The sequence below is a fragment of the Mirounga angustirostris genome, unplaced genomic scaffold (assembly GCF_029215605.1).
Source record: "Mirounga angustirostris isolate CCGP_5_RB_7025 unplaced genomic scaffold, mMirAng1.0.hap1 SCAF_1, whole genome shotgun sequence".
Classification (NCBI taxonomy): Eukaryota; Metazoa; Chordata; class Mammalia; order Carnivora; family Phocidae; genus Mirounga; species Mirounga angustirostris.
This window is the reverse complement of record NW_026991709.1, coordinates 42060999-42073671: the sequence shown is the minus strand read 5'-3', so window position 1 is coordinate 42073671 and position 12673 is coordinate 42060999. Positions and strand designations below refer to the sequence as shown.

At 38.4% G+C, this 12673-nt stretch overlaps 1 long non-coding RNA gene across 1 annotated transcript in view; it reads right to left on the bottom strand.

The window, feature by feature from the left end:
• The window catches only part of LOC135362119 (uncharacterized), a 37097-nt gene extending 31786 nt beyond the window's left edge, over positions 1 to 5311 (bottom strand). The window contains exon 1 of the long non-coding RNA XR_010406554.1: positions 4792 to 5311. This is a non-coding gene — a long non-coding RNA (uncharacterized LOC135362119). The remainder of the gene's footprint in view (positions 1 to 4791) is intronic.
• Positions 5312 to 12673: the final 7362 nt, after the last annotated feature.

The following is a 12673-nucleotide window of genomic DNA, read 5'->3' as shown; positions in this document are numbered from 1 at the left end:
GTGGATTCCAGGGCCAACGTAGGAAAAATATGAGATAATTCTGGAATATCTTGTGATACCAAGAGGAAAGGAAATGCTAGAAAATGATGAGAATCTTGGGGCGCCTGGGTGGCTCAGTCATTAAGCGTCTGCCTTCGGCTCAGGTCATGATCCCAGAGTCCTGGGATCGAGCCCTGCATCGGGCTCCCTGTTCCACGGGAAGCCTGTTTCTCCCTCTCCCATTCCCCCTGCTTGTGTTCCCTCTCTCGCTGTGTCTCTCTCTGTCAAATAAATAAATAAAATCTTTAAAAAAAAAAAAAAAGAAAATGATGAGAATCCATTAAAGAACAACTTGAAGAATTTTGGTGGCCAAATCTGGGTCAATTTCAACAATGACATAACTGATATATTGGGTTATAATCTACAGTTCATAGTGATATAAACAAATAATTGAATAAACATATAAATGAGAAGTGATGGCTTTTATTACAGTCAAATTCTAATTGATAGATGTAGACGGAATGAAGGAAATAGAAGAACACCCTTAGGCAAACACCACAGTAATAGTTATTGCAGGCAAGAGTCACAGATGGATGCTAACATTAGTAGATAAAAATACAATAAGAAACAGGATATTTGCATCATTTCAAAATATCTCTTCACAAGACACTTATTAATTACAAATGAAAAAAATAGCCTTACAGTGAAGAAACATGGCAGATCCTATCTTAAACAAGCGATGAAAATTGGAATTGCATAAGATCTCATGAATTAAGTGATGTCTTAATACTACACCTCCTGATACGATATACTGAAGAGATTTCAACATTGCTTCTGTGATATTCTTGCCAAAAAATGCATAACTTGAATTTAATCATGAGGAAACATCAGATAAACCCAAATCAAGTGACATTCTACAAAATAACTGGTTCCTGCTCTTCAAAATGTCAAGGTCATAAAAGATAAAGAAGCATTATAATACATTTGAGAAGGCTAACAAAATATAACAACTGAAGGCAAAGTGGGACCCTGGATGAAATCTTGGACTAGAAAAGTGGCACTAGTGGTCCAACTGGGAAAATTCAAAGTCTCTAGATTAGTTAATGATATTATTATACAAATGTCTATTTTTTTTGCTGTCATTAATTTTATTGTGATTATGCAAGATGCTAACGTTAGGGGAAGCTGGGTTAATAGTATATAAAAGCTCTCTCTTTTTGCAACTTTTAGTAAGCGTAAGATGATTTCAAATTAAAAATAAATTTAAAATAAGTCCATCTCCATCTCCATGCCCATGAGCTTCAGGTGACAATACTTGACTTCGTGTTGTGGTTGTCTTTTGCTGTGAAATAAACCACTCCAATCTTGACATAAAACAACATTTATTATTGTGTCTCATTTTTAGGGGTATTAATATGAAATCACCTTATGCTTGCTAAAGTTGCAAAAATAGCACAGAGAGCTTTTATATACCTTTCACCAAACTTCTCCTAATGTTAATTTCTTATATAACCATAATAAAATCAATGAGCCTAAAAATGAACATTGATACAATAATACTATTATTATTATGTGTCATGATTGTAGGGGTTGATTGGACTAGACTGGGTGGTTCTCACTCAGAGTCTTCCATGTGGCTAAGTTCAGACAATGACACTGGCTGGAGTCATCTGAAGGTTACAATGACCATACTTGTGGTGTATGTTCTGCATTTTGGGAAACACTGATTTACCTGAACTCTCTCCAACATGAGTGTTCTTGATTGTTTACATTCTCTTGCTATAGTCATTGTTCTCTCTCTAATAGCGATTTTATAATTATTTTGGGGGGATTTTATAAAATATTTGCAAAAGACACATTTACTAAAAGAGTGCTACTCAAAATATACAAAGAACACTTAAAACTCAACAATAAGAAAACAACCCAGTTAAAAAATGGTCAAAAGACCTGAAAAGGTACCTCATCAAAGATATGCAGAGGGAAAGTAACCATATGAAAAGATATTCAATGTCATATGTCACTAGGCAATTACAAATTGAAACAACAATAACATACCATACACACCTATTAGAATGGTCAAATACAAACATTGACAATACCAACTGGTTGTGAGGACATGGAGCAACATTCACTGCTGGTGGGAATGCAAAATGGTACAGCCACTTTGGAAGACATTTTGGTGGTTTCTGATAAAAGTAAACATCCTCTTACTATATAATCCTGCAATCACACTCCATAGTATTTGCCTAAGTGAATTGAAAACTTGTATTCACATGAAAATAACTCTATCCATATTTATTCATCATTGCTAAAACTTGGAAGCAACTAAGGTGTCCTTCAGTAAGTGAATGGATAAACTGTGGTACATCCAGGCAATGGAATATTAATCAGTGCTAAAAAGAAATGATCTATCCGGTCATGAAAAGACACAGAAAAAACTTAAATGCATATAACTAAGTGAAAGAAACCAATCTGAAAAAGCTACATACTGAATGATTCTAACTATGTAACCTTCTAGAAAAGATAAAACTATTGAGACAGTAAAAAGATCACTGTTTGCCAGGATTAAAGTGGAGGGAGGGGTGAATAGGCAGAGCACAGAGGATTTTTAAGGCAGTGAAACCATTCTGTATAATAGTACATTGATGAATACATGTTATTATGTATTTGTCATCCATAAAATGTACAACACCAAGTGAAAACTAATGAAAAGAAAAAGAGTGAACCCTAATGTAAAGTAAGGACTTTGGGTGATAACAATGTGTTAATATAGGTTAATTGATTGGAATAAATGCATCACTCTAGTGTAGGATGTCAATAGTTGGGGAGGTTGTACATGGGTGAGGACAAGGGGTATATCTGGAGAATTCTGGTACTTCCCACTCAATTTTGCTGTGAACCTTAAAACTGATCTAAAAAGTAAAGTTTATTAATTTTAAATTTTAAAAAATAAAAATGGGCAAATATGATATTGTATAGAAATTCTTCTTAAGCAAAATACAAAAAGTGCCAACCACAAATGAAAAGACTGATGCATCTGATTACATTAAAATAGAAACTTCTATTTTATATGCTAAATGCTAAAATAGAAAACATCATAAACAAATTTTTTTAAAAAAAGCTACAATCTGCAAGAAGATATTTGTAATTCATGCATGTCCAGAACACATGTAGAGAAAAATACAAATTATTCAATAGAAAACAGCAGAGAAATGAATAAAAATTCACAAAGGAGGGAACCGAAATGACGAACAGAAATAAAACAGGTTATATCCTCACTAGTAATTGAGAAAACACAAGCTAAAAACCTCAATGAGATATCATTTCACAATCATCAATTCAGTAAAAAATTTCAAAAGCCAATGGGGATTAACATAAGAATAAAAAAAAAAAAAACCTAAAAAAAAAAATTTCAAAAGCCTAATATTTGGTGTGGAAGTGGAGAAATACAAAACTTCTATCCAGTGATGGGAAGATAAATTGGCATATCCACTTTACAGAACAATTTAGCAATACCTTATAAAGTTAAGATGAAAATATTCAGCTATACCTAGAGATACTTTTTCCCATGGAAACAAAAAAGTATGTACATGAAAGGTTTATTACAACTTTGTTTAACCTAAATGTCTACCAGAAGGAAATGATAAATTGTGATATATTTATTCAATGAAGCACTATACAACGTTAAAAGGAATGAACTAGAATCACATGTATCATCATGGACTGATTTCAAAACCAGAATTAAATGAAAAAAGTAAGTATTGAATGATATGTATAATATAATAGTATTTATTTAAATCTAGCAAATATGCAGAACAGTGCTATGTATTGTTTATAGATACATGCTGTTTTAGTTATTGTATAAAAATTTGAGACGATCCATACTAACTTGGGCTTATCTCAGGAGAGGGAGGGAAAGTTAGACTGGGGAAATGTACCCAGGGTAGTCTCAACTTTATCTATATAGTTTTATGTTATTTTTTTTTTTATTTAAAGCAAGTAAAACAAAAGGGTTGCATTTTCTATAACATTTTTTGAAATGTTCTATGTGCTTGAAATATGTCTTAATTATGGGGAAATGTGATAAAATCAAGTAATTAAAAAGTCTATTTTCTCTCTGCTCATTACCACCTATCCCAGCATTGGTGGGACACCGTTCCTGAATTTCCCAGTTGGGATAGGGGAAATTTTATAATAATCTGATTTTAACCAAAGTAAATGAAAGTATGAACTAAAATCAGGACATAGGGGCACCTGGGTGGCTCAGATGGTTAAGCATCTGCCTTTGGCTCAGGTCATAGTCCCAGAGTCCTGGGATCGAGCCTGGCATCAGCATCAGGTTCCCTGCTCAGCGTGGAGTCTGCTTCTCCCTCTCCCTCTGCCACTCCCCACCCCGCTCATGCTCTCTTTCTCTCTGTCCCTGTCTCAAATATATAAATAAAATCTTTTTAAAAAAATAAATTAAAAATAAATAAAATCAGGACATAAATTGGTCAGAAAAATAAATGGCCATGAAAGCCCCAAACCACCATGAAAATGAAAGCATGCCTCAGGCATCATCTTTCATTATTCAGTAAGAGATGATGCCTGACAGAAACCGAGTATGCCAACACAATATTTTATTTGGTTCTCTTACTCCAACTAGTTAGTAGAGGAAATTTCACTCAGAAAGTGAAAGGCAAAATTATACAGAGATGCCATCTGAAAGTGTATGCCATTTTAGTAAACAAAAGGCTAGCCTTTCATCCTGAAATGAGAGGTTAAAAATCATACCTAAGTGAGAGCCTAACTTAATATGCAGTAATTTTGTACCTTGTGCTTGAAGGTGGAAGTTTTCTGCAGAAGTGGCAATGACAGAACAGAGTCACCACATGATGATCCCAGAACTGAATCACCACTAGGGAAAAGAAAAAGCCAGTTATATTCCAAAGAGAAATGTGTTTGTGAAAAACTCAAAAAACCTTTGATTAGCTTCCCTACTCCTTCCTTTCTTATGCTTTTATTCATTCCTCACAGACTGGTTTACAGATATTCCAAGGCTGGAAAAGCATCCTGCATTCTTGTGCTGGACTGAAAAGGTGGAAAAGCAACACTGACCTCAAATGCTACTGTTCCAAACTGCACAGACACCCCTTCCCAACTCCCTACAGAGTGAGGCCCAAGACGGAAGGATATCTGGTCTTCTACATCCTGGAGGTTTTGCACAATCTCATTTAAATTATATTTTAGGTTTTGTTGTTACGTTTCAAGTACTCAGAAGTCACTATCATTTTTATCAGATTTCCATTCTAGGGCTAAAGAAAGAAATCCTAAACTAGTCAACTATTTACTCCTTAAAAATTTGGCTCTCACTGGGGTGCCTGGGTGGCGCAGTTGGTTAAATGTCGGACTTTTAGTTTTGGCTCAGGTTATGATCTTGGGGTCATGAGATCAAGCCCTGTGTGGGGCTCCACCCTCAGCACGAAGTCTGCTTTACATTCTCTTTCCCTCTGCCCGTCCTGCTGTTCTCTCTCTCTCTCTAAAATAAACTAATTAAAAAAAAAATTGGCTCTCACGTAACTGGGCTCTTGCATTGGTAGTATAAATCACTCCCAAGTAGCAGCTAATGCCATCTCCAGACATCCAGATTAAAAATGTAAAGATTCGGGGGGAGGAGCAAGATGGCATAGGAGTAGGAGACCTAAATTTCGTCTGGTCCCAGGAAATCAGCTAGATAGGTATCAAACCATTCTGAATACCTACGAACTCAACAGGAGATCGAAGAAAAGAATAGCAGCAACTCTCTGAACAGAAAAGTGACCACTTTCTGGAAGGTAGGATGTGCAGAGAAGTGAATCCGAGGCGATATTCGGGAAGATAGACGGCGTGGGGCGGGAGCCTCCATCAGCTACTACCGGCAAGTGATAGAGCAGCAGAGCACAAAATCGGAACTTTTAGAAGTCTGCTCCGCTGAGGGGCGTCGCTTCAGTGGCTAAGCGGGGGTGGAACCCTCCGGGACAGTGTGGTCTCAGGACCCTCGGGGTCACAGAAAGACCGGGGGTGCCTGAGTGCGGCAGAGCTCCCAGGTAATGGAGCAGGGAAGCCGGCTGCAGAGGCGGAGCCCAGGCGCGGGCTCTCAGCTCGGGGTGGCCATAAACCGTGATCCGCGGCACAGTCGGGCCCCTGCTCCTCCAGCAGGGACCCAACAAGCGGCAGATCCGGGGAGACTCACCTTCCTCCCCCGGGAGGAGCCGCGCGGGAGTGCACCGCAGGGATCTGCTGGGTTTGGAGACTCCACACGGGGTCGGGTGCCAGAGATAGAAACGCGCGGTCACAGGCCGGGTGAGCACGGAGTGCAGCCGGAGACCGGGGAGACGGGAGTGACTGGCGGCTTTTCTCTGGGGGCTCACTGAGGAGCGGGGCCCCGAGTTCTCGGCTCCTCCGGGGCAGAGATTGGGAGGCCGCCATTTTCACTCTCCGCCTCCAAAGCTGTACGGAAAGCTTGCAGGGAACAAAAGCTCCTGAGAGCAAACCCGACCAGATTACTTAGCCTGGACTAGGCAAGGGCGGGGCAATTCCGCCTCCGGCAAAGACATTTGGGAACCACGGCAACAGGCCCCTCCCCCAGAAGATCAGAGAGAACAGCCAGCCAAGACCAAGTATACCGATCAATGAGAACGGCAGAACTCCAGCGCTAGGGGAATACTGCACATAGAAATCATGGGTTTTGGGTGCCTGGGTGGCTCAGTTGGTTAAGCAACTGCCTTCAGCTCAGGTCATGATCCCAGGGTCCTGGGATCGAGTCCCACATTGGGCTCCCAGCTCAGTGGGGAGCCTGCTTCTCCCTCTGACCCTCTCCTCTCTCATGCTGTTTCTCTCTTGCTCGCTCTCTAATAAATAAATAAATAAAATCTTTAAAAAAAAAAAGAATTCATGGGTTTTTTCCCAATGATTCTTTAGTCTTTCAAAGTTAATTTTTTTAATTTTCTTTTTTTTCTTTTTCTTTTCTTTTTTATTTTGAATTTTTCTTTTTGCCTTTTTCAAACAACATCTTATCAATCCTTGTTTTAAAAATCTTTTTTATTTTTCATTTTTAGAGTCATATTCTATCCCTTCATAGTAGGAATTCAGTGAAGTGGCAGGATAAAAATCAATGCACAGAAATCAGTGGCATTCTTATACACCAACAACAAGACAGAAGAAAGAGAAATTAAGGAGTTGATCCTATTTACAATTGCACCCAAAACCATAAGATACCTAGGAATAAATCTAACCAAAGAGGCAAAGAATCTGTACTCAGAAAACTATAAAAAACTCATGAAAGAAACTGAGGAAGACACAAAGAAATGGAAAAACGTTCCATGTTCATGCATTGGAAGAACAAATATTGTGAAGATGTCAATGCTACCTAGAGCAATCTACACATTTAATGCAATCCCTATCAAAATACCATCAACTTTTTCAAATAAATGGAACAAATAATCCTAAAATTTGTATGGAACCAGAAAAGACCCTGAATAGCAAGAGGAATATTGAAAAAGAAAAGCAAAGCTGGTGGCATCACAGTTCTGGACTTCACACTCTATTACAAAGCTGTAATCATCAAGACAGTATGGTACTGGCACAAAAACAGACACATAGATCAATGGAACAGAATAGAGAGCCCAGAAATGGACCCTCAACTCTATGGTCAACTAATCTTCGACAAAGCAGGAAAGAATGTCCAATGGAAAAAAGACAGTCTCTTCAACAAATGGTGTTGAGAAAATTGGACAGCCACATGCAGAAGAATGAAACTGGACCATTTCCTTACACCACACACAAAAATAGACTCAAAATGTTTGAAAGACCTAAATGTGAGACAGGAGTCCATCAAAATCCTAAGGGAGAACACAGGCAGTAATCTCTTCGACCTCAGCCGCAGCAACTTCTTCCTAGAAACATCACCAAAGGCAAGGGAAGCAAGGGCAAAAATGAACAATTGAGACTTCATCAAGATAAAAAGCTTTTGCACAGCAAAGGAAACAGTCAACAAAACCAGAAGACAACCGACAGAATGGGAGAAGATATTTGCAAATGACATATCAGATAAAGGGCTAGTATCCAAAATCTGTAAAGAACTCATCAAACTCAACACCCAAAGAACAAATAATCCAATCAAGAAATGGGCAGAAGACATGAACAGACATTTTTCCAAAGAAGACATCCAAATGGCCAACAGACACATGAAAAAGTGCTCAACATCTCTCGGCATCAGGGATATCCAAATCAAAACCTCAATGAGATACCACCTCACACCAGTCAGAATGGCTAAAATTAACAAGTCAGGAAACAACAGATGTTGGCGGGGATATGGAGAAAGGGGAACCCTCCTACACTGTTGGTGGGAATACAAGCTGGTGCGGCCACTCTGGAAAACAGTATGGAGGTTCCTCAAAAAGTTGAAAATAGAGCTACCATATGACCCAGCAATTGCACTACTGGGTATTTACCCCAAAGATACAAATGTAGGGATCCAAAGGGGTATGTGCACCCGGATGTTTATAGCAGCAATGTCCACAATAGCCAAACTATGGAAAAAGCCAAGATGTCCATCAACAGATGAATGGATAAAGAAGATGTGGTATTTATATACAATGGAATATTATGCAGCCATCAAAAGGAATGAAATCTTGCCATTTGCAACAGCATGGATGGAACTGGAGGGTATTATGCTGAGCAAAATAAGTCAATCAGAGAAAGACAGGTATCATATGATCTCACTGATATGAGGAATTCTTAATCTCAACAAACAAACTGAGGTTTGCGGATTGGTGGGGGGTGGGAGGCATGGGGTTCCTGGGTGATAGACATTGGGGAGGGTATGTGCTATGGTGAGCACTGTGAATTGTGTAAGACTGTTGAATCACAGACCTGTACCTCTGAAACAAATAACACATTATATGTTAAAAAAAAAAAAAAAGAAGAAGAAGAAGAAAATAGTAGGAAGGGAAAAATGAAGGGGGGGGATTGGAGGGGGAGACGAACCATGGGAGACTATGGACTCTGAGAAACAAACTGAGGGTTCTAGAGGGGAGGGGGGTGGGGGGATGTGTTAGCCTGGTGATGGATATTAAGGAGAGCACGTACTGCATGGAGCACTGGGTGTTATATGCAAATAATGAATCATGGAACACTACATCAAAAACTAATGATGTAATGTATGGTGATTAACATAACATACTAAAAAAAAAGATGACAAGCAATGTTCAGACTAAAAAAAAATGAAAAAATAAAAATGTAAAGATTCACGAAAAATCTAGATGTTATATGTTTAATTATAGAAAATATATATTAGGGAGGCCTTCTAGATAAGTAACTGGATTTTTTTTTCATTCCTATGTTTGATATTTTTTACCTTCACCTATACAACAGATAACATTTTTGCAATGAGAAAATGGATAGCATGTTACTAACTACTTACGAGATTATGGGCAGTTAATTTTCTGAACAACTCTTTTCTTGAGATGTCTGCTACAAGCTCAAGCCACGCACATGCATCATAAAATTCATGAGAAGCCTTGGGGCACCTGGGTGGCTCAGTCGGTTAAGCGACCGACTCTTGATTTCAGCTCAGGTCATGATCTCAGGGTCCTGGGATCAAGCTCCACATCCGGTTCCGCCCACAGTGCGGAGTCTGCTTGTCCCTCTCCCTCTGCTCCTGCCCCCCCTGCTCTCTCTCTATCTCTAAAATAAATAAATAAATAAAATCTTAAAAAAATTTCATGAGAAGCCTTTCTGTTTGAAACAATGGAACACTTAGAGCATGCTGTCTTACATTGTTGGTTACTTTACAGCTTCCATAGAAAGAGGATAAGAAAAGTCTGTAGTACTGATGTTGGAAGTACTTGAGTCCTTCCCATTCACCACAACCCAGAATAATGAACAAAGGAATTATACTCATGATCCTCATACTCCCTGCCTCATGGCTGCCTTCTGATTCAGTCAGGTCTTAAGAATATAGACCATATTGTTGAATTAGCTTTCTTACATTAGTGGAGTTCCTGGTCTCTACAAATAAATTCTCAACATTCCACAGATGTGGAAGCTAAGATTCAGAGAGGCGGAGGGCCCTGTGCAAGGTGGAAGGGCAAATCTCAAGCCTGGTGACTGCAGCGGGGCCCTGGCCCTCACCCTCACCCACGGTTAAGGCATGGAGGGCCCCTAGCACGACACTGCCCCGGTAGGCAGCTTCCTCTGAAGACTGCAGATATCTCATGTTCCTCAAATGAAAGATGGCTCAGAGAGGGGGAAACTTAATTAACAGGATACAATGTGGCAAAATCCGGTTTACTGACGGTGATAACATCCTGCCCAGATAAACTAGTGATGACTTATCTGACTGCTGCCTTTCTTCCCAAAGCTGCTAAAAAGGGTAATTTTCTGTTCTGACATGATTAAAATCCCTTGAGATCCATTTATGCTGAATGCAATCTAAGAACAAAAATGAACATTGCTCCCTACCACATGTGCTTTAATGCATGTGCTCTCCAGGAAGATTATGTGATAGATACCTTTCAGGAGATTCTGTGTCAAGTAAGAGAAACTGACCTTAATTGTGATTACCAATATTTAAATAGGTGTGATTTCCTGGCTGTGTTTAGCCAAATCTCCCCCAGACCCTTTCCACCCAACCCCTCTCAGTTCAGTCCAGGTAGACTGGTGTACATTACAGTTAACTGTGGCACAGCAAGCTTCCAATAGAATCTTGTCAGTGCAATTTCACACAATGGGTGGGAATGTGTGTTCTGCATATTAGGAAAGCTCTTTGCTAATGCAACAGGTTTTTTTTATTCTGAATTCATTTAAAGCCTCAAATCAGGTTCCAATGGTAAGTGCTATCAGAAAAGAAAAAGTTAACAATGATAGTCGCAGTTCTCAGAATATCTTGGCTTCATCAACCAAACCACTTAGGCAGTGAACTCACTCTACTATGGTCTGTTCCTACTTCTTGTTCGCATGATGGCGATTTGGATTAGTTAGGGTCTGATTATTTTTTTTAATGGAAAAAAAATTGTATTGTTTTTTAGTGCATATAAATTAAACACAGAGGGGTGGTGGAATTAATTCCCATTTCTTACTTCATACATTTTGCACAGTTTGAATTTCCAAATAGCCCGTGCTATCTTCATAATTTTATATATTAATGAAATAATTTTTAAAACAATGACATTTTCCTAAATTAGCAAACATAAGCAATACTTGCTTGTTCTTCAGTATAGAGACAATAATAAAATATACAAAATAGAAAGCAACCATCATCTAGAGATATCAACTGGCATGTACATATTTATTTAAATTAAACTGTGAAAATACTTTTAACTTGGCTAATACTGTTTTGTTATATATTTCTTTCTCTTATAATGTAGAATGATCATCTTTCCATATAAATGTGTTTCTGCAACATTATTTTTAATAGCTTTAATATATTCCATTATGGGCATGTCTTAAATAATCGTTAGCCAATCCCCTAATAATATACATTTAGTTTGCTTCCAATTCCTTGACGTTATAAATAATGCCACATAAGCATTCGTGCACTTCTCTGATTAATTCCTTATAAGGAAGATGAAAAGGGTGTAGATTTTAAGGCCCTTACATTATGTTGCAGGAGCATCATGCAAAAGGTTGAAGCCATTTGTATTCCTACCCACCACATAGTAAAGCTACCATCCATTTATAATAGTTCTCCTATTTCACCATAAAAACCAAAGAAAAATAATTAGATTTTAATTCGTGAAAATGGAAGCTAGAGAACCAAAAGTACTAACACCAGTTAGCGTAGTACTCTCACCAACTCAGTTTAAGCACCAATATAGCCTTGTTCAAATTCCTTTCCTTGGGAGGAAGGAAAGAACTTACTGCAATTTGTTGAGTACCCATAATGGACCAGTCCCTCTGCAAAATGCTCAACATAAGGCATTCCATTCAGTCTTTCACAACAACCCTAGGAAGCCAGGTACATATATATTATTATCTCCATGTTACAGATAAAGCAACTAAGGTTCACGAAGGCTAAGCATCTTGACCAAGGTTACCTAGACAGTAAGTTTCAGCACTGATACATAGGCAGATTTGTCTGACATCATGTTCTTTTGTCATTCAGATTTGATGTTTTCCACCAGATTCCCAACTCTTTATCATGTTGGTGACACATGACCTTGTTGAGTTCCCTTTAATGCAAGGCACTCCTGGTCTCAAGTCTGGAAGAAATACCTGCGTCAACATTTACAGGAAAACACGTTTTATAGGAAAACACATAAAGCAATTCGACGGGAAGTGAGTATATTATTTTGTAACATTTTCACTTAATTTTCAACTCGGGTCATTCATACTCTGTAAAACTCAGTTTCAGACATAGAACTTTTCAAATAGGTTTTGGGAAAATATTTTCAGCTACACACATTTGCCTTGAATTTCTTTTAAAAAACAACTTTAACTTACTAATGAGTACGCACCTTGAGAAATAAATGTCAGAGAAAAACAAAAAGCCAAAATGAGAGCCGAGAAAGCAATGCTGGATACTGGGGAATATGCACTTAAGAACAATAGTGACAACTTCTAACGCATAACTCACATCCCACACGCCCATATGAAAGGCAACATCTTAAGTAATAGACTTAGCTGTCAATTATACTATCCGTTCTCACATTTAGTGTTAATGAAACTGGAGCAG